A 27,051-nucleotide genomic window follows, 5' to 3' on the forward strand; every position below is an offset into this window, starting at 1 on the left:
GTTTCACAGTAATTTTTGGAATGTTTAAAAAAAAATGAACATTTAACTTTTTTTCACAAAAAATTTACTTCAGCTCCAATTTGTTTTATTTTACTAAGGGTAACAGGAGAAAATGGACCCCAATAGTTGTTGTACAATTTGTTCTGAGTATGCTGATACCTCATATGTGGGGGTAAACCACTGTTTGGGCACATGGCAGAGCTACTAAGGGAAGGAGCTCCGTTTGACGTTTCAATGCAAAATTGACTGGAATTGAGATAGGACACCATGTCACATTTGGAGAGCCCCTGACATGCCGAAACATTGAAATCCCCCTCAAGTGACACCATTTTGGAAAGTAGACCCCCTAAGGAACTTATCTAGATGTGTGGTGAGCACTTTGACCCACCAGGTGTTTCACTACAGTTTATAACGCAGAGCTGTGAAAACAAAGACTCTTTTTTTCCACAAAAATTAGTTTTTAGCCCTCAGTTTTGTATTTTCCTAAGGGTAACAGGAGAAATTGGACCCCATAAGTTGTTGTCAATTTGTCCTGAGTACGCTGATACCCCATATGTGGGGGGAACCAAGGTTTGGGCACATGGCAGAGCGCGGAAGGGAAGGAGCACCGTTTGGAATGCAGACTTTAATGGATTGGTCTGCAGGCGTCACGTTGCATTTGCAGAGCCCCTAATGTACCTAAACAGTAGAAACCCCCCACAAGTGACCCCATAAGGGAAACTAGAACCCCCAAGGAACTTATCTAGATGTGTTGTGAGAACTTTGAACCCCTAAGTGTTTCACTACAGTTTATAACGTAGAGCCGTGAAAATTAAAAATCATTTTTTCCCCACAAAAATGATATTTTAGCCCCCAATTTTTATTTTCCCAAGGGTACCAAGAGAAATTGGACCCCAAAAGTTGTCCAATTTGTCCTGAGTACTCTGATACCCCATATGTTGGGGTAGACCCCTGTTTGGGTGCATGATAGAGCTCAGAAGGGAAGGAGCCCTGTTTTACTTTTTCAACGCAGAATTGGCTGGAATTGAGATCGGATGCCATGTCGTGTTTGGAGAGCCCCTGATGTGCCAAAACAGTGGAAACCCCCCAATTCTAACTCCAACCCTAACCCGAACACTCCCCTAACCCTAATCCCAACCATAACCACACCCCTAACTCCAACATACCCCTAACCCTAATGTAATAATTATAGGGGATAACTCGGGAGACTCTTTGCATGGAACAAGACAACTACAGGACACAGTTTTATAAGTGGTAAAGTCTATATTATCACACGGTGATTCAAACAGGTGCAGAGAGAAACTCAAGTCCACAACACTTGGTGTAAATATTAAACGCAGCTTAGCAGTCTATAGGAAACTTCAGAGGAACATGCAATCAAGCAGAAAGTCTATGAAGCACAGTTATTCTTGAGGATACTTGACACGAATAAATCCTTGTCTTAGTCCAAACACAGATAGATAAGCTTATATGGCAGTTCAAATAATATCTTAGCTCAACCAGGGAGGCCTGGTTAATAGTCTCAGGTTTTTGCAGAGCAGCAAACGCTTACATGTTCAGCAAATGCAGATGGAAGTAAATACGAGCAGCAGATGAAGGAGGATTACTGGAACTGGTGTATGCAGCAGGAACTCAGAGCAGAGTAGCAGGATCACCACACAGGTTCACAGGAGCAGGTATATAGCCAGGGAGTAATCAGAGGTCAGGAGCTGGATGCAAGGCAGAATACTCTAGCACAGACTGAAGGCTGGGGTGGAGTTTTATAGCAGTAAGACACAGTGCACATGAGACCAAAGACGCAATCTTAGAAAAGGGCAGTAATGCACAAAAGGTAAAAATGTTCAGAGTCCTGACACCTAATCCCAACCATAACCCTAGCCATAACCCTAACCCTGACACACCCCTAGCCCTAATCCCAACCCTAATCCCAATCCTAATCCCAACCGTAAATGTAATCCAAACCCTAACATTAGCCCCAACACTAACCCTAACTTTAGCCCCAACCCTAACTGTAGCCCTAACCCTAACTTTACACCCAACCCTAACCCTAACTTTAGCCCCAACCCTAACCCTAACTTTAGCCCCAACTCTAATCCTAACTTTAGCCCCAACCCTAACCTTAACTTTAGCCCCAACCCTAACCCTAACTTTAGCCCCAACACTAACTGTAGCACCAACCCAAAACCTAATGGGAAAATGGAAATAAATACATTTTTTTAATTTTATTATTTTTCCCTAACTAAGGAGGAGATGAAGGGGGGTTTGATTTACTATTTATAGCGTTTTTGTAGCGGATTTTTTATGATTGCCAGCTGTCACACACTAAAAGACGCTTTTCATTGCAAAAAATAGTTTTTGCGTCTCCACATTTTGAGAGCTATAATTTTTCCATATTTTCGTCCATAGAGTCATATGAGGCCTTGTTTTTGCAGGACGAGTTGATGTTTGTATTGATACCATTTTCAGGCACGTGACATTTTTTGATCGCTTTTTATTCCGATTTTTGTGAGGCAGAATGACCAAAACCCATCAATTCATGAATTTCTTTTGGGGGAGTCGTTTATACTGTTCTGCGTTTGGTAAAATCGATAAAGCAGTTTTATTTTTCGGGTTAGTACGATTACAGCGATACCTCATTTATGTCATTTTTGTATGTTTTGGAGCTTTTATACGATAAAAACTATTTTATGTAAAAAGTAATTCTTTTTGCATCGCTTTATTCTGAGGACTATAACTTTTGTATTTTTTCGCTGATGATGCTATATGGCAGCTCATTTTTTGCGGGACAAGATAACATTTTCAGCGGTACAATATTTATTTATATCCGTCTTTTTGATCGCGTGTTATTCCACTTTTTGTTCGGCGGCATGATAATAAATCATTGTTTTTTGCCTTTTTTAATTTTTTACGGTGTTCACTGAAGGGGTTAACTAGTGGGACAGTTTTATAGGTCGGGTCGTAATGGATGCGGCGATACTAAATATGTATGCTTATATTGTTTTTTTTATTTAGATAAAGAAATGTATTTATTGGAACAATATTTTTTTTTCTTTATTTAGGAATTCTTTTTTTTTACTTTTACACATGCAAATATTTTTTTTTTTACTTTTTTACTTTGTCCCAGGGTGGGACATCATGCTATAGTGTCAGATCGCTGATCTGACACCTTGCAAAGCACTGTGTCAGATCAGCGATCTAACAGGCAGTGCAGGAGGCTTGCCAGCCACCTCCGTGCAGGACCCGGAAGGAGCCCCGTGGCCATTTTGGATCCGGGGCCTGCAGGGAGGAGATGCTCGGAACAATTGCGTTGTTCCGAGGGTCTCAGGGAAGCACACAGGAAGCCCCCTCCCTGCTCGATGCTTCCCTATGCCGCCGGAACGCTGTGATCATGTTTGATCGCAGAGTTCCTGTGGTTAATGTGCCAGAAGCGGTCTGTGACCACTCCTGGCACATAGTGCCGGATGTCAGCTGTGAGTGCGGCTGATGTGCGGCCGATCGTACTATCCCGTCCCTGGGAATTAAGTCCCAGGTCACCTCGACGGGATAGCACATCAAATGGCAGAAAGGGGTTAATATGGAAATAGATCATAAAATATTTTGCAATAATGCCCCATAGATATAGTGCCCTACCCTAAAGAACTCATCAGATATATACAGTTGAGTCACCACTGAAAACTATTTATTGGTAATAGTGATGCATATGCCTGTACAAGCTACTGTGTCATAGCTAGAATTGGGTAGTTGTGCAAAAAATGCAATACAATGGACTGAAAATTTAGTTAATTTACACTGGGGGAAAAGTATATAGTCAGTCACCAATTGTGCAACTTCTCCCACTTAAAAAGATGATAAAGGCCTGCAATTGACATCATAGGTAGACCACAACTATGAGAGTCAAAATGAGAAAACAAATCCAGAAAATCTCCTTGTCTGATTTTGCAAGATTTATTTTGCAAATTATGGTGGAAAATAAGTATTTGGTCACCTAAAAACATGCAAGATTTCTGGCTCTCGCCGACCTGTAACTTCTTCTTTAAGAGGCTCCTCTGTCCTCCACTCATTACCTGTAGTAATGGCACCTATTTTAACTTGTTATCAGTATAAAAGAGACCTATCCACAATATTTTGTTACATATCCTTTGTTGGCAATGACAGATGTCAAACATTTTCTGTAAGTCTTCACATGGTTGGCTCACACTGTTGGTGGTATGTTAGCCCATTCCTCCATGCAGATCTCCTCTAAAGCAGTGATGTTTTGGGCGTGTCACTGGGCCACATGGACTTTCAACTCCCTCCAAAGGTTTTCTATGGGGTTGAGATCTGGAGACTGGCTAGGCCACTCCAAGACCTTCATATGCTTCTTACGAAGCGACTCCTTCATTTCCCCGGCGGTGTGCTTGGGATCATTATCATGCTGACAGACCCATCCACATTTCATCTTCAATACCCTTGCTGATGGAAGGAGGTTTGCACTCAAAATCTCATGATACATGGCCCCTTCAGTCTTTCATGCACACGGATCAGTCATCCTGGTCCCTTTGCAGAGAAACAGCCCCAAAGCATGACATTGCTATCCCCATGCTTCACAGTAGGTATGGTGTTCTTTGGATGCAACTGAGCACTCTGTCTTCTCCAAACATGACGAGTTTTGTTTCTACCAAACAGTTCTACTTTGGTTTCATCAGATCATAAGACATTCTCCAAAAATACTCATCTGGATAATCCAAATGCTCTCTAGGAAACTTCAGAGGGGCCTGGACATGTACTGGCTTAAAGGTCCACTGTCACCCCCCCCAGCCATTATAAACTAAAAGAGCCACCTTGTGCAGCAGTAATGCTGCAGTCTAACAAGGTGGCTCTTTTAGTTTTTGATTCATTTATTACCTCAATAAAGCGTTTTAAAAATTGGCCACAAATACCAGATATTGTACCTGGAGGCGGTCCGAATCGTCCTCTATCAATCTCCCAACTGCCGTCACTCTTCTCTTCAGGGGCTATGGTCGCCGCCCCCTTCACGCTGTTGCTTCTTAAATCCGGCGCCTGCGCTGTGCGTGCCTGCCTGGGGCAGGCGCAGTCTTCATTGTCAGTCACAGCTCAGACACAGGGTGCCTGACTGTGCCTGTGCGGGCAGTGCGGCCACCCTGTTCCTGAATCCCCGCCCCGCACTGTGTTATTCATTATGCACAGTGCGGGGCTGGGGTTCCTGGGCATGCGCACTGCGAATGTCAGACGCTCCCCCGGTCCCCCGCCTTCCAGCGTTGTTCTTTGTGGCTGTTCAAAACGTCGGCAATGAAACCTGTATATTCCGGCAATGCTGGAAGGCGGGGGACCGGGGGAGCATCTGACAAGCGCAGTGCGCATGCCCAGGAACCCCAGCCCCGCACTGTGCATAATGAATAACACAGTGCGGGCCCCAGGCAGGCACGCACAGCGCAGGCGCCGGATTTAAGAAGCAACAGCGCGAAGGGGGCGGCGACCATCGCCCCTGAAGAGAAGAGTGACGGCAGTTGGGAGATTGATAGAGGACGATTCGGACCGCCTCCAGGTACAATATCTGGTATTTGTGGCCAATTTTTAAAACGCTTTATTGAGGTAATAAATGAATCAAAAACTAAAAGAGCCACCTTGTTAGACTGCAGCATTACTGCTGCACAAGGTCGCTCTTTTAGTTTATAACGGCTGGGGGGGTGACAGTGGCCCTTTAAGCAGGGGGACACGTCTGGCACTGCAGGATCTGAGTCCCTGGGGCGTAGTGTGTTACTGATAGTACCCTTTGTTTTCCAAAATTCAAATATTCCTCCTTCTGTTCCAAGCCCTGCTGCTTGTCCAAACATAACTTTTTGACTACATGTGGGGTATCGTCGCACTCACAAAAAGTGGGTAATAAATTGTGGGGTCCATTTTATGGTGTTATCTCTTCCAAAAGTGGAAATATTGGGGCTAAAACAACCTTTTAGAGGTCATATTTTTTTTCAATCCACTTTGCATTAATTCCTGTGTAGCACCTAAAAGGTTAAAAAAAATCCTGACAACAGTTAGGGTATGTGCACACGTCACGAATCTTTGCAGAAATTTCATGACAAAAAACAGACTTTTTCCATAGGAAATCTGCACACGTTTTTTTCACATTTTTCTCGCATTTTTTGCACTTTTTTTGTGGATTTTCCGCGTTTTTTTCCAGAGCTTCCCCAGTTGAATAATATAGAGGGAAAAACGTGAAAAATCCGCAAAATTAATGAGCATGCTGCGTATTTTCTGCAATGCATTTTTTTGCGGAAAAAAACGCAACATGTGCACAAAAATTGCGGATTGCATTCTAACTATAGGATGCATAATGGATGCATTTTTTTCGTGTTTTAATCGCGTTTTTATAGCGAAAAAAGGTGAAAAATCCAGAACGTGTGCACATAGCCTTACTGTACAAAGGAATATTCCCTTATAACAATACAGTGGACAGTTGAGATTAGCAACACAAAATTCCTATTGCTTTGGATTCGGGCAGTTAACATAGACCATCATGCAATATATCACATTTGGTACAGTCTACAGTTTTCTCTCACAGGTATATAGTGTAATGTAGCTCACAGTGGAATTCAAACTCTTACTCTCTGAAGAATTCCTGATACAGACTTTAGTCTTCCTTATTGTCCCAAGCCACAGCAGGCATACAGTAGAGGCCAGGGTTGCCAACCATCCGGAAATTCCAGGGCAGTACATAAATATAGGGCACATTTTTGCTCTGTCTGTAAAAAAAAAATATGATTTTGTTGATGCTAACGTAACTTCTACAGATTATTTTACCAGTACTTATAATAATTTTGCAGTTCACAGTGAATACAGCTGATGTCTTCATCAGGGCTGGGGCAAGGGGCAGGAAGGGTAGGCACCTGCCTAGGGCACTATCTCCTGCCTCCTCAAGGGGGGCACAGTTTAAAAAACAAATTGTATTGCTGAATGCCTGTGGTGGTCTGGCACTTTCATCCAGCTGCAGACATTCAGCAAAGTGAGGACACTGACTTGAAAAAATGAACATTTTCATCCTAATGTTATAAAATTCTGTGTAGTATATGTGGGTTCAAAATGCTCACAATTTTCCTGGATAAAATCCACTAGGGGTGTAGTTTCAAAAATTGTAGTCACTTGTGGGGAGTTTCTGTGGTTTAGGGACTTTAGGACAACCTGATATACTTAGTTTAACACAACAAGAAGTGCATTTACGTCTGAGCAATTTAAACATTGACAAATCCCCCGGCCCAGATGGCATTCATTCATGGATACTGAGGGAATTGAGCTCAATAATTGACAAACCACGGTCTCTCATATTCTTAGACTCTCTTCTAGCAGGGGTGGTGCTACAAGATTGGAGGATGTCTCACGTGGTACTAATATTTAAGAAAGGTAAGAAGATGGATCCAGGTAGCTACTTTCCGGTAAGCCTGACATCAGTAGTGTGCAAAATGTTTGAGGGCATTATAAGAGATGACCTGCAGAAATATATTACAGAGAATAATATAATAACTAACAACCAGCATGGATTCATGAAAGATAGGTCGTGTCTAACTAACATGTTGGGTCTCTATGAGGAGGTAAGTGCAAATCTGGATGTAGGGATTGTGGCTGATGCGATTTATCTGGACTTTGCAAAGGCATTTGATGCAGTTCCACATAACAGACTTATACTTAAGCTACAGAAGCAGTGACTGGGGGGAATTATATGCAGATGGGTAAGGAATTGGCTACATGACAGGAAACAAAGAGTTGTCATAAATGGTACATTTTCTAAATGGGATATAGTCAGCAGTGGGGACCACAGGGATCACCCACCCAGTCCACCCAGCTCTCCTGCTGTCTGTCTGTGAAGAGCACATAGTACATCACCCAGCTTTGCGCATAGACTTTCCTCTGCTCCTAGCATTGTGATGGTATGTTCACCTACCCAGTCCACCCAGCTCTCCTGCTGTCTGTCTGTGAAGTGCACATAGTACATCACCCAGCTTTGCGCATAGACTTTCCTCTGCTCTTAGCATTGTGATGGTATGTTCACCCACCCAGTCCACCCAGCTCTCCTGCTGTCTGTCTGTGAAGTGCACATAGTACATCACCCAGCTTTGCGCATAGACTTTCCTCTGCTCCTAGCATTGTGATGGTATGTTCACCCACCCAGTCCACTCAGCTCTCCTGCTGTCTGTCTGTGAAGTGCACATAGTACATCACCCAGCTTTGCGCATAGACTTTCCTCTGCTCCTAGCATTGTGATGGTATGTTCACCCACCCAGTCCACCCAGCTCTCCTGCTGTCTGTCTGTGAAGTGCACATAGTACATCACCCAGCTTTGCACATAGACTTTCCTCTGCTCCTAGCATTGTGATGGTATGCCTTTCAGCTAACCCCCAACTTACCCTGTGATATTTATGACATTGTTTACTTAGGCTTGATTGTATGCATCTGGTCCACCCTTAATTCTCTGACCAAGATGAGCAGAAACCACTCCTCTCTGCTTCACACCTGAACGCACTTAGTGTTCCATATATTGCACAGCCCAAGTCTGCATGACTTAGTCTGCAGTGTGATTTCTAGAAGTGTGTTCTAAAAGTGTGGATTACATTAGAATTAAAACCTGAATTGAACCTGAAGGGAACTGAAGGTAACTGGCCAGTCACTGTAAACAATGTTTCTGTTAATTTTCACTTTCACCCCTATAATCTTTTACTTTCTGCTACCTCCCCCAATCCCCTGTCATGATTCCCAATGGCAGGGACATGGGCAAAAACGGACTAGCTCTAGGAAGATGGTATCTCAGGTAACTGCGATGCTGAACCTAACATGCAAATAAAAGTAGCCAGGGGGTGTGCCTACATTGTATCCCTAGACACCTCGCGCCAGCCGGAGAGCTAACTACCCCTATAAGAGGAATACACAGACCTGGCTTGCCTCCAGGGAAACCCCAAAAGTTATAGTAGCCCCCCACATGTAATAACGGTTAGGTAAGAGGAAAACACAAACGCAGTATGAATATAGATTCAGCAAAGTGAGGCCCTCTGACTAGATAGATGAAAATACAAAAGAGGACTTCGCGGTTACCTTAAAACCCTAAGCAGCCATCCTGAAACTACCTTAACTCCGTTATCAACTCATGACACCGGAGTAGTAATTTCAGATCACTAGAGCTTCCAGCAGCACGAGAAATATAAATGCATGCTGGACAAAACAAACACAAAAAGCCAAAGATTTCAACTTAGCTGAATTGCAGACTTGGAGCAGGTAGCAAGCAACAGAGATGCTCTGGTAACATTGATTGCCGGCACTAGAGTGACTGAGAAGCCAGACTAAATAGGAAACTCCCAATTTCCTGATGAAAACAGGTGCACTGGAAACACAAGACCAAAGTCAACCAGTACCACCAGTAGCCACCAGAGGGAGCCAAAAACAGAATTCACAACAATCCCCACACCAAGTAAGGAACTGTTCATCTCCTCTTCAATCCTCCCCATCCATCTCACCTCCTCCTCAGAACTGTTCCTTAACATACAATCCTCTGTCTCAAAGCACAGGCAGCCCCCTCACGCCCTCTCCTGCTCCCACCTGCTAACACTATCTCTGCTCCTTCTCACTGCTGGTGATATCTCTCCAAATCCTGGTCCTCCTCACCACATTCCCAGTCATTTCTACCTCCCATCCACGCTCCATCACAAACTTCCGTAACCTCTCTAACCTTATACCCATTCGCCCAGCCCCCGCTTCCCCAGTCCCACTAACAGGAGCACTGTGGAACGCTCGCTCTGTCTGTAACAAGCTTTCCTACATCCATGATCTTTTTGTTACTACCAAACTTTCATTCCTCGCCATCACCGAAACCTGGCTCACCCCTTCTGACACAGCCTCTCCTGCTGCACTCTCTTACGGTGGCTTCCACCTTTCTCACACACCCCGCCCCAGCAGCAAGCATGGTGGAGGAGTTGGTTTTCTCCTGTCAGATAACTGCTCCTTCACCCCAATCCCACTGCCACCCTCTGTTACCCTCCCTTCCTTTGAGGTGCACTCTGTGCGCATCTACTCCCCCTCCAACCTCCAACTGGCTGTCATTTACCGCCCCCCAGGGCCAGCCACCATCTTCTTTGACCACTTCACCACCTGGCTACTTCATTTCCTTTCTGCAGACACCCCCACTATCATCATGGGCGATTTCAACATCCCCATTGACACTTCCCTCTAGGCTGCCACTAAACTTCTATCTCTCTCTTCCTCCTTCGGCCTCACTCAATGGTCTTTTGCAGCCACTCACAAAGATGGTCACACACTGGACCTCATCTTCACCCGCCTCTGCTCCCTATCTAAAGTCTCTAACTTACCTCTTCCTCTCTCTGACCACAACCTTCTCACATTCTCATCTCTCTCCACTCCATGTCTAGAGTCCCCACCCCACAAACTTTCACACCCTCGCAGAAATCTTAAACATCTTGACCTACATTCATTCTCTGAATCCCTCCTCCCTCTCACAGACATAAGTTCCATACACAATGCGGATGACGCTGCCGCTCTATATAACACCACGATAGCTGTAGCTTTGGAATCTGCTGCCCCACTTACACATACCAAAGCTCGCAAAATCAACAGACAGCCCTGGCACACCAGCCTGACCAAAGAACTGAGGCGAGCTTCCAGGGCTGCTGAGCGCAGATGGAAAAGATCCCACTCCAACGACCACTTAATCGCATTCAAACAGTCCCTCACTACTTTCAAGACCGCACTCGCCACAGCTAAACAAACCTACTTCTCATCTCTCATATCCTCCCGGTCTCACAACCCTAAACAGTTATTCAACACCTTCAATTCTTTCCTCCGTCCCCCAGCACCTCCTCCCTCCCCACTTATCTCTGCTGAAGACTTTGCCTCATTCTTCAAGCAGAAGATTGATAACATCAGAGACAGTTTTGGTCAACAATCCCCAGAGCCCTTCCTCCCAACTTCCCTACCCTCCACCTCCAAAACCAACTACTCCACCATTACAGAAGATCAACTCGCCACTCTACTCTCAAGATCGCACCACCTGTGCACTTGACCCGCTCCCATCCCACCTCATCCCAAACCTCACCACAATCTTCATCCCAACCCTAACCCATCTCTTCAACCTATCACTAACAACTGGTGTTTTCCCCTCAAGCTTTAAACATGCCTCCATCACACCTATCCTCAAAAAGCCCTCTCTTGACCCATCCTCTGTATCTAGCTATCGCCCTATATCACTTCTCCCCTATGCATCAAAACTACTGGAACAACACGTCTACCTTGAACTGTCCTCCCATCTCTCTTCTTGCTCCCTCTTTGACCGCTTACAATCTGGCTTCCGGTCACACCATTCCACTGAAACTGCCCTAACTAAGGTCACCAATGACCTCTTAACTGCCAAGAGCAAGCAACACTACTCTGTTCTCCTCCTCCTCGACCTGTCGGCTGCCTTTGACACAGTGGACCATTCCCTATTATTACAGACCCTCTCATCCCTTGGCATCACAGACTTGGCCCTATCCTGGATCTCATCATACCTAACAGACCGGACATTCAGCGTCTCCCACTCACACACCACCTCCTCACCTCGCCCCCTATCTGTCGGAGTCCCACAAGGTTCAGTCCTTGGGCCCCTGCTCTTCTCCATTTACACCTTTGGCCTGGGACAGCTCATAGAATCTCATGGCTTTCAGTATCACCTCTATGCTGATGACACACAGATCTACATCTCTGGACCAGATATCACCTCCCTACTAACCAGAATCCCTCAATGTCTGTCCACTATTTCATCCTTCTTCTCCGCTAGATTTCTGAAACTTAACATGGACAAAACAGAATTCATCATCTTTCCCCCATCTCACGTGACCCCCCCAACGAACCTATCCATTACAGTAAATGGCTGCCCACTCTCCCCAGTCCCACAAGCTCGCTGCCTCTGGGTTATCCTTGACGCTGATCTCTACTTCAAACCACATATCCAAGCCCTTTCCACTTCCTGCCGACTTCAACTCAAAAATATTGCACGAATCCGTTCATTCCTCAACCAAGAATCTGCAAAAACCCTAGTCCATGCCCTCATCATCTCTCGCCTTGACTACTGCAACCTCCTGCTCTGTGGCCTCCCCTCAAACACTCTCGCACCCCTCCAATCTATTCTAAACTCTGCTGCCCGACTAATCCACCTGTCCCCCCGCTATTCTCCGGCCTCTCCCCTCTGTCAATCCCTTCACTGGCTCCCCATTGCCCAGAGACTCCAGTACAAAACCCTAACCATGACGTACAAAGCCATCCACAACCTGTCTCCTCCTTACATCTGTGACCTCATCTCCCGGTACTTTCCTACACGCAACTTCTGATCCTCACAAGATCTCCTTCTCTTCTCCCCTCTTATCTCCTCTTCCCACAATCGTATACAAGATTTCTCTCGCGTATCACCCCTACTCTGGAACCCTCTACCACAACACATCAGACTCTCGCCCACCATCGAAACCTTCAAAAAGAATCTGAAGACCCACCTCTTCCGACAAGCCTACAACCTGCAGTAACCACCGATCAACCAACCGCAGTACGATCAGCTCTATCCTCACCTACTGTATTCCCACCCATCCCTTGTAGATTGTGAGCCTTCGCGGGCAGGGTCCTCTCTCCTACTGTACCAGTTATGACTTGTATTGTTCAAGATTATTGTACTTGTTTTTATTATGTATACCCCTCCTCACTTGTAAAGCGCCATGGAATAAATGGCGCTATAACAATAAATAATAATAATAATAATAATAATAATAATAATAATCTGTGCTAGGACCGATTCTTTTTAACCTCTTTATTAATGACCTTGTGGATGGGATTGAGAGTAAAGTGTCAGTCTTTGCTGACAACACCAAACTATGTAGGATATTAAAATCTGACCTTGACATTACAATATTGCAAAACGATCTGAATAAGATAACTGAATGGGCAAACACTTGGCAAATGAGATTTAATGTAGATAAATGTAAAGTAATGCACCTGGGACGGAGTAATCCTATTGCTGTATATGTAATAAATAGGAGTATACTCGGGACTACAGAACAGGAGAAGGATGGGGGATTCTCGTTTTAAATAAGCTGAGCAGCAGTACTCAATGTCAAGCAGCAGCTGCAAAAGCAAACAAGATTTTAGGATGTATAAAAAGAGAGATAAAATCCAGCTTGTTTAGCTTATAAAAAAGACGCCTCAGAGGAAATCTCATTTACATGTATAAATATATGTGTGGAAAGAACAAAACACTGGCACATGACTTGTTCCTTTCAAGGACTGTTCTGAGGACTAGAGGGCACCTATTACGGGTGGAAGAAAGGCGATTCCGACAGCTAAACAGGAAAGGGTTTTTTACAGTTCGAGCAGTCAGACTGTGGAATGCCCGACCACAGGAGGTTGTAAGGGCAGACACTATAATAGCTTTTAAAAAAGGGCTGGAAGATTTCCTTGATACACATAACATTGCGGGATATAACTAGATTAGTGACAAAATGTACAATTGGTGGAGAAAGGTTGAACTTGATGGACCTACTGTAGGTCATTATTCAACCTACGTAACTATATGTAACTATGTAACTATCACATCACATTTGATTTTTTTCTCAAATCTTTGGCACTTAATGTGCATCTTTTTTTCTCAACACATTGTTATGACCTTGTTGACTATTTGCAACAAAACTTTTGATGGTTTTGTGACCCCAATATCTCAGCACTTTCAAAACTGCCACACCCTCTAAAAGTCCTTTCAACAATTTTTGACTTTTCAGAGTCAGTTAAATCTTTTTTTGATCCATTTTGCTTCATTAAAACAAGCTTCTTAACAATTCTGCACACCTTGATAAAGGGTGTTGTATCCTGAGATTCACCCTCCCTTATTACACAGATACACATCACCTAATTTGCTTCAAACAATAAGTATTCAAGGTTATACAGCTTGTAGGTGGAAAATCTACATAAAAATGATATGGAGAAAATATTCACTTGAATAATAATCCTGCACACAGAGTATATCTCCCTTTAACCTTTATTTTTCTCAAATTACTTTTTTTAGTGACCAAAGTAAAATACGTCAACGAAAAAGCCATTAATCTGCTCTGCTTTCCAAAACTAGGACAGCATTACAAATTAGACAATTTGTTGACATTGCGATATTTTTTGGCTTTCCCTCTCGTTTTTCTAGATAACAATCATTACTACAAAAGGCTAATGTATCTAAGTCAGATGAATTAAATTTATTGTGGGAAAAATTAAATGTATTTTAATTCAGCGTGTTATGGATATGTTCCCCGGTTGATGCAATTAAATGATTACGGATCCGTAATTTCTAGGACGAGGTGTATTTGTGAATCTCACATTCAAAGACTTGTAACATAATTAATTATAACCCGAGATCAACGTAACAGCTTCTATTGATTTTTTTCTTCGCTTGACTAGCATTTACTTACTCGCTTGTTTCACTTTCAAAATAAAGTTATTTCTGCAGGGCAAAAGCAATTTCAAATTCATTTTCCTGAGCTGAAATATTGAATTACACAGCGGAATATAATCTATGTAAAATGAGGAAAAAAAGCAACAGTTGCAAAAATATCAACATCAACAACTATGATAAAAATGTGTTGACTCTTAGCATTGAATAACAAGTATGGATCAGGACCAGATGGTCTCATCTTTCTGATGCTGGTTTGTTTACCCTGGGACTTTAAAAAGAAATACTCCCGAAAGCTCCTGCCCAGAACAGATTTTACATAGAAATAACTTTACTGACAATACCTAACAAACATGTTACATAGTTTATTTAGTAGAAAAATTATTCTCCAATTATACACATTTAAAAGTATATTAAAGTACTCCAAAATATGAGACATGAAGACAAAATAGCTATATTTTCCTCTCCTGTGCTACTTAGTAACAATATTTTGGTATTTTAGCTCTTCTGTAATATACATTTTAATGAACTGCTCTTTGGGCTGCAGTATCGCTAAGGCCGGGTTCAGACCAACGTATGGCATCCAATGCGAGAGTATCGGATGCGATATGCTAATGACCCTAGGCTCCTGCTCTGCTGCGAGCGGGAGCCAAGTGTCATGCGTCTGTACTCCGAGCCTCTCACACAGAGCGGAGCGGAGCACAGCTGCAGAGGAGGTGGAGAAATTAATTTCTCCATTTCCTCCATTGCTGCAGGGTCAGCATATAACGCACAATACTCGGATGATATCCGAGTGATGTGCGTTGTCTCACTCGCACCCATAGACTTATATGGGTGCGAGTGAGCGGAGACTCGGCCAAGTGTTGGTGACTATCACAGCATGCTGCGATTTCACTCGCACATTGAAAACGGCTGAGAAAAAAACACAAATGTGAGCTGCCCCATAGGTGAATACGGGTCCGAGTGCTATGCGACAAAACATCGCTAGTGTGACCTCGGCCTAAGAAAAAGACATGGTCATAAAGAATAGACCTCATAGAGGTCCAGTTGGGTCTTATTAATAGATTTATTGGCATTTTGAGGTTCACTATAAGGTGCCTAAATGAGACATCTTATTCTCCTTGTGTAATTCAGCATGGGCTGGGACAAGCTGTAGAATTCACAAGGCTATATATGAAATTAAACAAAACACCTATAATATATCCTATATGGTAGCCAAAAAAAATACAAATACACCTACAAAGAAGGGCACCACACAAACGCAGTTTATTAATAAAAAAATATGTTTATTCATGGCAAAAAAGATAAAACAAGACCACACATGGTCATAAAAAAGCCAAATAGGCACAGGTAAGAAACAACAGACACAGAAAAAAGATGGACGGACCTGGATAATAATAATACAAATATCAGTGTATAAATATAACTCTCTCTAGGGTAAAAGAGTGGTAAAAATAGAAGGGACACAGGATGGTGCTGATTAATAATTACTAACCAGTGCTATAATCTCTATACTAGTAGAAAGAGATAAATATTAAAACATGTAAATAAATTAGTACAAAAAAACCAAGGGTCTATGTGATATTAAGTAAATGGGGCTAAATGTGCCACACATAACAACAAACATAGCGTCTGAGTACAGCCATCTTATAAACATGTCTACTACAATACAAAAAAGACACTCATTTAAAAAAATGATATAGAGGGAATCCAGGAGTCCACCACACCCGACGCACGTTTCACAATGAAATGCTTCGTCCAGGGGTCCATGGATTATAGCACTGGTTAGTAATTATTAATTAACACCATCCTGTGTCTCTTCTATTTTTACCACTCTTTTGCCCTAGAGAGAGTTATATTTATACACTGGTATTTGTATTATTATTACAAGTGCCTATTTGGCTTTTTTATGACCATGTGTGGTCTTGTTTTATCTTTTTTGCCATGAATAAACATATTTTTTATTAATAAACTGCGTTTGTGTGGTGCCTATATATGAAATTATATGAAATTGAAGGCACACAGAGATCAAATATATGTGGTCTGAGAGCAAGATCAGCTGATGATCTTGCATGTTTTGGAGCCTGCAGAGCAGGAACATGACAATTGCAAAGAGTGCTACCGTGACCAGTGACATCAGTGACATCAGTGCCTCCTTCAGCTGGATGTGATGATTACATTCATGTATTTTTTATGTTTATTAGGAAAGGCTATCTATATCAGATTGGTTAATGTCCAACACCTGGCATCCTCATCAATTCAGTCAGAACAGCATGGCACCATACTCTATCTAGAGGACATTCTTGAGTACTACAGTTCAGTTGCATCATGTGTCTGAGCTGCAATACCCAAGAATGACCAGTACATGGCGTACAAAGATATCCTGTCCTTGCTCAGTTCACTTTTAACAAATGCTGATACATATTCTCTACTCTGGTCTTATTTTCTGATTCTAGATTTTTTTTGCTCTATTTTATAGACAGGGTTATGGGACAAGTCATCTTTACCAAGTTGCTGTTAATGGTATTGATAGGTAATTTTCCAGCAGTTACATTGACTATAAAAACCTGTAACACAGAAATGACAAGTTTACTAGTCTGCAAAAGTTTTCTAGGCACGCTCTGTGTTTTGTGCAGAGGTCATATTGTAGTGAAAGTTAACTGTGGCCATCATCTATTGTGAATGGTAAATCTTACATTAATTCTACATTTGATGATAATGAGATGACTACTGAAAATGTTTCCAAAACCTTCATCTACGTTATTATTTTATGATTTATATTTAATTATTGGCCTCATACTAATTTACTGGAATATAATTTCCACGTATATAAAACAATATTTTTTTTACCCGTAACTTTTATCTTTCATAGTGCTATCTAAGGGCATAGGTGCAAGATTCTGGAATGCTGTAGATAAGCCCCCGATGTAACCTGAAGGATGAGAAAAAGAGGTTAGATTATACTCACTCAGGGGCGGTCCGGTCGGCATCGTGGTCCGGGTCCAGCGCCTCCCATCTTTTTATGATGACGTCCTCTTCTTGACTTCACGCCGCATCTCCAGTGCAGGCGTACTTGGTCTGCCCTGTTGAGGGCAGAGCAAAGTACTGCAGTGTGCAGGCGCCGGGAAAGGTCAGAAAGGCCTGCAGTACTTTGCTCTGCCCTCAACAGGGCAGACAAAGTACGCTTGCACCGGAGCCGCAGCGTGAAGACAAGAAGAGGACGTCATTGTAAGAAGATGGGAGGCCCCGGACCGGACCGTGACACTCATCGGACCGGACCGCAGCGGGACCGCCCCTGGGTGAGTATAATCTAACCTCTTTTTCTCTTTTTTCAGGATACATCGGGGGCTTATCTACAGCATTACAGAATGCTGTAGATAAGCCCCTGATGCCAGTGGGCTTAGCTCAACTTCCATTTTGGGGGTGACAGGTTCCCTTTAATTTTAACCCTAGGTACTTCCAGAAGGTTTATTCTATCTCATAATAAATTGTCACCAATCATGTCAATTCTCAAAAAAATTCTCCAAACAAGCAAATGTCATTCAGATATTTATGGATATCTTGTCACCTTTCCCCTCCTATCTACCGTAAGTCCCCAAAATCTTTGCAAAATGGAAACTAGTGAGAAGCAAATCTACAGATATTCAAATTCAACCGTCTGCTTAAATTTGGCTAGTAATTCAATGGAAATTGAATTTGTGCAATACAATTCTGATGAGCCTTGTTATGCTCTGGAACCTCTTCAGTTCTCTTTAGGTAAAATGCTTTTAATGATCTTGTTTTTTAAAAAATATACATAACAATATTACTTATTTCTTAGATTGGGGTATCATCACTTTTGAAAAGGAGTAGTTGGTGTCTCCCTCAATTAACCAATAGTTAATTGGGGCTCATTCAGAAATTTCATGGATAGAACTCCTACTAATTACAGTCTATAGGAGTGATGATATTTCTGTTTTCGAGTGAACTGGACTTAATCATTCGGACATTTCTGACTTTAATCTGAGTCACAGATTAAACTTAAATTTATAAGTCACAGAAAAAAATGAAAAGTGCTCAGGGCTGTCCATTTTTCACAGAGTGTTTGATTGGAGATGCTTTGGAAACATCCAAAAATATTTTCTCCCTCGAGAAAAAAGAATTAAGCTGATGGTAAAAACTGAAAATCTGAACTAACTGATGGAGATCAAATAAAAAACACTGATCACAAACAGACTATTTTTTTTAGTATGAGAAATCTGAATGAGACTCTAATTTCCAGTGCCTATGCTGGGTGTCAGTGTCGCTAGCAGACTTATCAACAGCGCAGAGCAGAAAAGAAGAAACTGCTCTGTCGACGTGACCTCACAGGAAGTGTGAGAATGGCAGATGTCTGAGATAGCCCCTTTAATTAAGAACATTTTATTGCATTTTATTATGTATTCAGTTACTGATTAGAATAATTAGTTTTAGCTGTATGAAGCACAAATATCTAAGAAATGTATGAATCATAAAAGTATGACTTTGCTCTTTTTGTCTGCTGCTATCAGTTATTTCACTCTGCACACAGCACATAACTTCTTTAGACTGACATTTACCTGATTTTCTCTCCTTTGCAAAATTTCTTTCATCTAAAAAGTAGCCTCTGGACTTTTTAGTTATACTACTTTTTTTAAGCATTGGTTGCCTCAGTACTATTTTCTTTTATCCATTGCTTCTTAAATAAATAATAATTTTATTTCCTATTGGTTTATACACTAATCCCCACAAAAAATGCTTTGGAGGTGTCCCAGATAGCCCATTTAAAATTTGTTGAGTCATTAACAAAAAAAAAAGAAAAAACAGGAAATTTTGACATTAACCTGTATTTACAATTAAATTGATTGAATTAATAAGAAAGTGCTCCAAAAATTATTGCAAGATTGGAAGAAAGTTTACATTTCTACACTAGTTCTGCACATCTGTCAGCAGAAATGGGCTGTAATATGACAGCTTGTAGTTTGGAGTCCATTGCCAGAATGATTATAATTAGATTCAAGTTTTGCTATGTAAGCAACTATATTTTTCTTACAGTGACTTTTAGGCTTCTTTACTTTAGTAGTTGGCTACCTTTTAAAGTTTCATTTTTTTTAAGCTAGCTTTTTTCAATCCAACATTTTACCATATGGAACAAACAAAAAGTTTATGTTGCAACAAATATTAGTTGTAAATACGTGTTTCTAAAACTCAGGCTGGACATTTAGACAGAAAGTTGGCCGTCAAAAGTCCCTGTGAAAATATTTGTGGGGCATGTTAAATCAGAATCCATTGATAAGAATTAGTGATGAGCGAGTATACTCGTTGCTCGGGTTTTCCCGAGCATGCTCCAGTGGTCTCCGAGTATTTGTTAGTGTTCCGAAATTTAGTTTTTGTTGACTCAGCTGCATGATTTATGGCTGCTAGACAGGTTGAATACATGTGTGGATTCCCTAGCAATCAGGCAACCCCTGCATGTATTCAGGCTGGCTAGCAGCCATAAATCATGCAGTTGCATCAATAAAAACTAAATCTCCGAGCCCTAACAAATACTCGAAGATCACCCGAGTGTGCTCGGGAAAACCCGAGCAACGAGTATACTCGCTCATCACTAATAAGAATTAATATATCATTATGAGCAAATTAAAGGTTCAAAAGCACTAAAGCAGGTAGTAAAAAAATAATTAATGAATCATCACTCCAAAGCACCTGACACTAGGGCCCCGATTCATTAATATGCGTATTTTAGCTCAAAGCACCCTAAACAATTTTTTGAGCAATACAGCATAATTTGATAAAAATGAATTCATTTTTACAGTGTATGCTTTCTTCATGAGTTACATAGAAAATTTAGGCAAGAATTAAAAATGAATATGTAATATTAATATCAGTAACATTTTGTCTCCTTGGGTCATTTAGAGACTATTAAAATTATCAGCTTATCCGTCACATTTCCTGACATGTCTCTATTAGTTCAAATCAGTCAAGAGTGGTGCACACTAAACAAAGAGAGGTGGTGCTCGAAGGAATATAAAGTACAACTAAAACAGAAACCTTTGGCACTCAAAAAATCACAAAAAAAAGTTATTTTGCAAGTTAATTTCCAATTTTAATTTACAGCCGACAAGATAGAATACACAGATAGAGGTCCATCCCAAATGTTTCGGCGTAATTGCCTTTATCAAGGGTATCTGTGAAGGGTGTCCGTCGGCGTCCTTCAGCTATGAAAGTGGTATCTGCTAAATACTTTTACTGGGTTGCAGTGGATAAATGCAGAATCTGTGCTGCAGTGGTTACCAGATAGCGAGTTCCCGAGGCTCCGGTGCGGTGTGATTTATTGAGTACCGAAGGTCACCTTTTAGATGTCTCTATTATTCTCCATAATATAACAATTTTAGTAGCATATTTTCATAGAACTCTGTGTTATGCTGTCCCTCTGTTATTTCTCATAAAGACTTTTAAATAAATTGACAAGTGGGGAGTGTCCCTATACAGTCCGACTGTAGCAGATAAGATCGCTATATTGTGTAGGGACAGATGTAATTACTACAGATTGGCTATGTATAAACTAATCTGTGGCCGTTTAGTGATCTTTTTGCAAATCTGACGGAACACTGACGAGGACAGAACAATCAGTACAATTATTTTGTCCCCATGCTTGTTCATGTTATCATTGGCTCATCAACTGTTTACATGGGGCAATGTGCTGCCGATACTGATGATTGTTATGCATGCAATAGAAATCATCGCACCAAGCAAACGAGATTCTTGCTCATTAGTCGGGTGATTGCCAACCTATTTAAATGGGTGAAATAATCAAGAATGAGTTTTCTGCTATTGATTATAAGACAATTTTTGGCTTTTCTAAATGGACCATAAAGGTAAAACTTCTCAAATAATATCTCCCATTCCCAGGAACAAGGGGACAAGCTTCATTTTCTCTGCAAAACACTTAAATCGAGCTTTACAGCAGTTGCTGGTATAATGGATTGCAATTAAGATCCCAATATATATGTCCCATAAACTTAACAAGAGCATGATGCCCCATAAATAGACATAACGTCATCAATTATAAAGAATGTAAACTTTATTAATATAGTACAACAATTTTAAAATACCAGTGATCAATCAATGTAAATGTTGAGGATCTGTGAATGAACAATGGATGACTCCAGCAAAAAACCCACATTTAACAAATATAAAGGTGCAAACCAAAAACAGCACATGAATGGGATGCTCTGTTTATATGGTGCATAAGTGACTTCAGGAATATGGGGATAGGTGCAGATGATTCTATCCTGGACTTGTGCCAAATTATCAACACAAAGTAAAGGCCAGTAAACCTCTCCTATCTTAACCCGCCCATATTGCACTTAGCCCGTTTAAGTAAAAAAAATCTAACTATATAAAGTGCCATATATTTTGCTTACTCATGTGTGGTTTAGCGCTGGGTACATCCATCAAATAGCCCTGACGCGTGTTTCGCGTACTGAGCTTCCTCGGGGGGCTGTGTGTATAATGGTAAAAATTGGGTCTTATATGTCCCTGCTACATCTGTGTCTAATTGCCGCCCAGATTTGTGCGGCACATGGGGGCAGATCTACCTTCCGGCCATCTCAGCCGAGATGTTAGAGATGCCTTTTGGATCGTGGCCGGGCAGGGAGTCCACCGCTCATTAACTGTTTACATGGTGCGATGTGCTGCCGATACTGATGATTGTTATGCATGCAAAAAAAATCATCGCACCAAGCAAACGATATTCTTGCTCATTAGTCGGGTGATTGCCAACCTATTTAAATGGGCGAAATTAACAAGAATAAGTTTTCTGCTAATTGATTATAAGACAATTTTTGGCTTTTCAAAGTGGACCATTAAGGTAAAACTTCTAACATAATATCTCCCATTCCCAGGAACAAAGGGACAAGCTTCATTTTCTCTTCAATACACTTAAATCGGGCTTTACAGCAGTTGCTGGTATAATGGATTGCAGTTAAGACCCCAATATAACATGGCCTTTGCTCCTGTTTTTCATCTAGTTTTGTGTGTTTTGCGTCTATTTTAGTTGCACTCAATTCATTATTCTATATTTGCACATTGATTAAAGTAATTTTTATATGTGCTTAGTTTTTTTTTATTTCCTGCTTTGTGGTTGAAGATTAACTATTCCAGATATTTTAGCCTTATTCATCAATTGCAACTTTTAAAAAAGTTTCAAAATTTGGTACAACTTTACTCCAGTTCCCCCTTTCTCGGGTGTATTGTTTCATATGATAATATTTTGGCTTAAATGTTGCACAAACATGCAACTTTTGGAGCCAAAAGTCACAAAAAACAGTTCAAGACAGGGAAAAAGTCTATTTTTTACTTTGTGCCAGTTGCAACATTTTGGTGCCAAAAAGGAAATGATGGATTCCCTAGTGTTGGGAGTTTGTTTTATTCTTTAAACATTTAAACACAGGTTGCAATGTAGCAAAATAGGTAGAAAGCCAAGGAAGGTGGATACTTTCACAAGACACTGCATATCCAATTATTATTTTATATGAATTTATAAAATAAGATATTTGGAGCAGACACAGCAATTCTACAAAGAATAATTTTAAAGGATGTGATTGGGAACAGCAACAACAACAGCTGCTGAAAAGCCTTTGATTAAATATTTTGTTACAGTTGGACAAAAGCGACTGAGAATTTATTGAAACATTAAGTGCAGATCGTTTCATTGCCTTTAATATTTTACTATCCAGATGTTTCAATGTAAAATAGGATAACAAGACCAAAGTGCAAAATATTATTGGGATAAAAAGAAATAGAAGGGAGACAAAAAATAAAAAGCAAACAGAAAGTGAGCAGTGGAGACCAGATCTAGGTATTGTACAAAAATAATCAAAATGATAAAAGTTGGTGAGGACCTAATATATGCCTGAATGTAGGGATGATTTAATGTTTTTGCTTCTGCATATCACATATGTTCTTGCCTTACAAAGGCCAAGATTCCCTAATAAAATAGAAGTAAGTGGATTCCATGGAAAAGTATGCAAAAGTATTTGGCCTTCTACCCCCCCTTAGCTGTTTACCTGTTTTGTTATATTACAATATGCGTTTCAATATTTTTGTAATCCGATTTGTGTGTGATGCATCAGCAGCACTAAATAGCATAAGTTGGTGCATTAATGTGAGAAAAATAGAGACATAAATTAAATTTATGGAAACAAATAACTAAAAATTGGCATGTGCATATGTATTCACCCCTTTCTTATGAAGCTCCTAAAAGTTTACCTTCATTAGTCACATGCTTACTAAAAGGAAGTTCACCTGTGTGCAGTCTAAGTGTCCCATGGTCTGTCAGTATATACATATCTTTTCTGAAAGGCCACAGAGGCTACAACACCATAAAGCAAGAAGTACCACTAACCAAACAACAACATGAAGACCAAGGACCCAGAGCCCCATCAAATCCATTATCTACAAACGGAAAAAACAGGGTACCACAAAAGTCCTGCCAAGAGAGATCGCCCTCCAAAACTCTCAGCCCAGGCAATGAGGGCATTAATCAGAGAGGAAGTGCAACGACTAAAGGCAACCCTAGAAGAACTGCAGAGTTCTGAAGCAGAGACTGAAGTATCTGTCTATATGACCACAATAAGCCGTAAACTCCATAGAGAAGAGCAGAAAAAAGCCTTTACTTATGCACAAAAAATGTAAGGTTTGTTTTTAGCTTGCCAAAAAAAGACAAATAGGAGACTCCAGAGACCGCGCCGGGAGGAGGTTAGTATGATGTGACAGCCACCACTCCCCCTCCCCCGCCGACCCCCTGGGACAATGATTCGAGTATAAGCCGAGAGGGGCACTTTCAGCCCAAAAAATGGGCTGAAAATCTAGGCTTATACTTGAGTATATATGGTAAATGTTTTGCAGTGGCCTAGTCAAAGCTCAGACCGTAATCCATTTGAGAATCTGTGGTCAGACTTGAATATTGCTGTTCACCAGAGGAAACCATCTAACTTGAAGGAACTGGAGCAGTTTTGCCTTGAGGAATTGGCAAAAGTCTGAGTGGTAAGATGTGGAAAGCTCATAGAGACTTATCCAAAGGGACTTGCAACTGTAATTGGTAGAAAAGGAGGTTCTGAAATGTACTGATTTTAGGCGGTGAATGGTTCTGCACACTGAAGTTTTCAGTTATTTTGTCCTATTTGTTGTTTGCTTCACAATGAAAAGAAAACCAAATGTTCACAGTTGTAGACATGTTCTTTACATAAACTAATGCAAACCCTTTAAAAAAGACATTGAAATTCCAAAAATGCCATGGGGGTTGAATAATTTTGCAAGCCATTGTATATTGTTTTTCTCCACCTCTTTTACAATTGCCAGAATTACCAGCAAGCTCCAATGGCAATCACATTATTATTGTTACTAGTATTAGTATTATTATTATTAAGATGTGATGTAAATAAAGGTAAAATTAAGCCTCCTGTAATCATCAAAGACCTCATTCCCAATCAGGACCTTAGGATAACACCAAAGGAGCAATTCATCAAGACCAGCAATTCTCCCACTGTTGTTGATGGGGAGGATTCGTTTTGTAGCAGGCGCTCCTGATTCATTAAGTGGCTCATGCCTCTTAATGAATCAGTCAAGGAATGTAGTGGCGTGCACATCTATGTGCATGTCACCACAAATCTTACATCTGATGAGAGATTGTATAATAATTTATTAAAGGGAATCTGTCACCAGATTTTTGCTACACCATCTGGAAGGAGCACAAAGTACTAAAAGAGACCCTGATTTCCAAGATGTATCACTTAGTTTACTGGACGCAGCAGTTGTGACTCAATCAGAGGTTTTAGATGCAGCATGAAGCAGAGCTGAACAGCTGTCCCACCCCTACCAGGCTCCAGAAGGCGATGGGGTCAGACGACTTAGCACAAGGCATTTAGTCCCAGCAATGATAATGTCCTTACTTCATTGCACACAGTCTGAAAAGTGGCACATGGCTGAATTCAGTGTTTTAACTCATACCTCATGCTACATGCTGTCCTCAGATTACATAGCAAAAACCTGCTGACAGATTCCCTTTAAGATTCCCTTTTAACATTGTAAAATAATGCTTATCTTTAGCCCTATGTCGTGATACAAACACAACACAACCAAAGTGATCTCTCATGCCCTTATTTGAGTATTCATTTTCTTGGTAATGAGATTGTTTTCTCGGAAATTATGAAATCTGATACGTATTATCAACGGAGTGGGGGGTTAGATAGACTGTAGGGGTTGATTTGTTTTATTGTTTTATTATACCATTAAAATTCAATAAAAACTTTTGAACAAAAATACAGATCCATTTCAATTGGAAGAAAAGCTAACTGCTATTTAACGGATCTGTTTCCATAGACTTCAGTGATAAAAACAACAGATCCAGTAGCAATTTTACTTTTTTCAGCTGGACAATAAAATTTTCTTTATAAAAAAACAAATCAACATTCAAAATTCCAGCAAAAAGAACATTAATTAACAACTTAATCATTTCATGATATATTCCAACACACATTCCACTTGTGTTTTCATGCTGCCCACGGCCAGTGACCATGCACACAGTAATATCTACAAGCTCTGAAGCAGGAAGTGTCACACAGCTGTCAAAATAGTGAGACAGCAGAAATCCTTATGTCAACAAACTTAAGAATCCCTTCATAAAGGGCCAGAGCTGTTATTACTAAATTAAACAGGAATTTCCTTTAATTTTATTTATATACTGTTTATTTGAGAAAAGATTGTATATTTTATCTCTTTTTACTTCATGGGGTTTTTCCCAGAAACAATTGATCCTACATAAAAATAATAATTTTTCTCAATAGCCAAAATACTGTCAGGATAAGTGTCAACTCAAAATAGGTCACCAATGACAGATTTTGAAATAAACACTCAGCTTAAGGACTTTGTCCTATTTGCAACTGCAATGCTAGAAACTCTCTCGCCTCAATACCTGTACCAGAGTGTGTGGCTGCATGTATTTCTATGCAGCTGAATGCTCCATTCTGAACCGCTGGTGGCAGTGCCAGGTATTGAGGCGAGAAACTCTCGCGAGTTTCTCGCATTGCAGTTGCAAGTGGAACACCGGCCTAATACGTACAATCAGAACATTATTTTCATCCCTTTATTGTAGTAGTCAATAGAAAGACTGCAGAAAAAAATTGGAATGCTTTTTTGGAGTGTTATATACCAGCAAAATATAGCACAAAGCTCGTAATACTCTATGGATGACAAATTTAGTCCAGAAATTTTTTGCAATGCTTTTTGGAGTGTTATATACCACCGAAATGTAAAAAAAAAGGAATTAATACTCTATGGATGACAAATTTAATCCAGAAAAATTTATGAATGCTTTTTTGGAGTGTTATATACCACCAAAATGGAACACAGAGCACCTTATACTCTATGGATGACTAACTGAATACAGAAAAAATATTAACTATTTTTAGAGTGTTATAAACCAACGTAATTTCACAGAAAGCACGTAATACCCTATGAATGACAATATAACCAATTTTTTCACCCCCCCAAAAAAAAAGAATGTGGTCACGTACAGCAGCTATATATATAGCAGCGAC

The sequence above is a fragment of the Ranitomeya variabilis genome, chromosome 6 (assembly GCF_051348905.1).
Source record: "Ranitomeya variabilis isolate aRanVar5 chromosome 6, aRanVar5.hap1, whole genome shotgun sequence".
Taxonomy (NCBI): Eukaryota; Metazoa; Chordata; class Amphibia; order Anura; family Dendrobatidae; genus Ranitomeya; species Ranitomeya variabilis.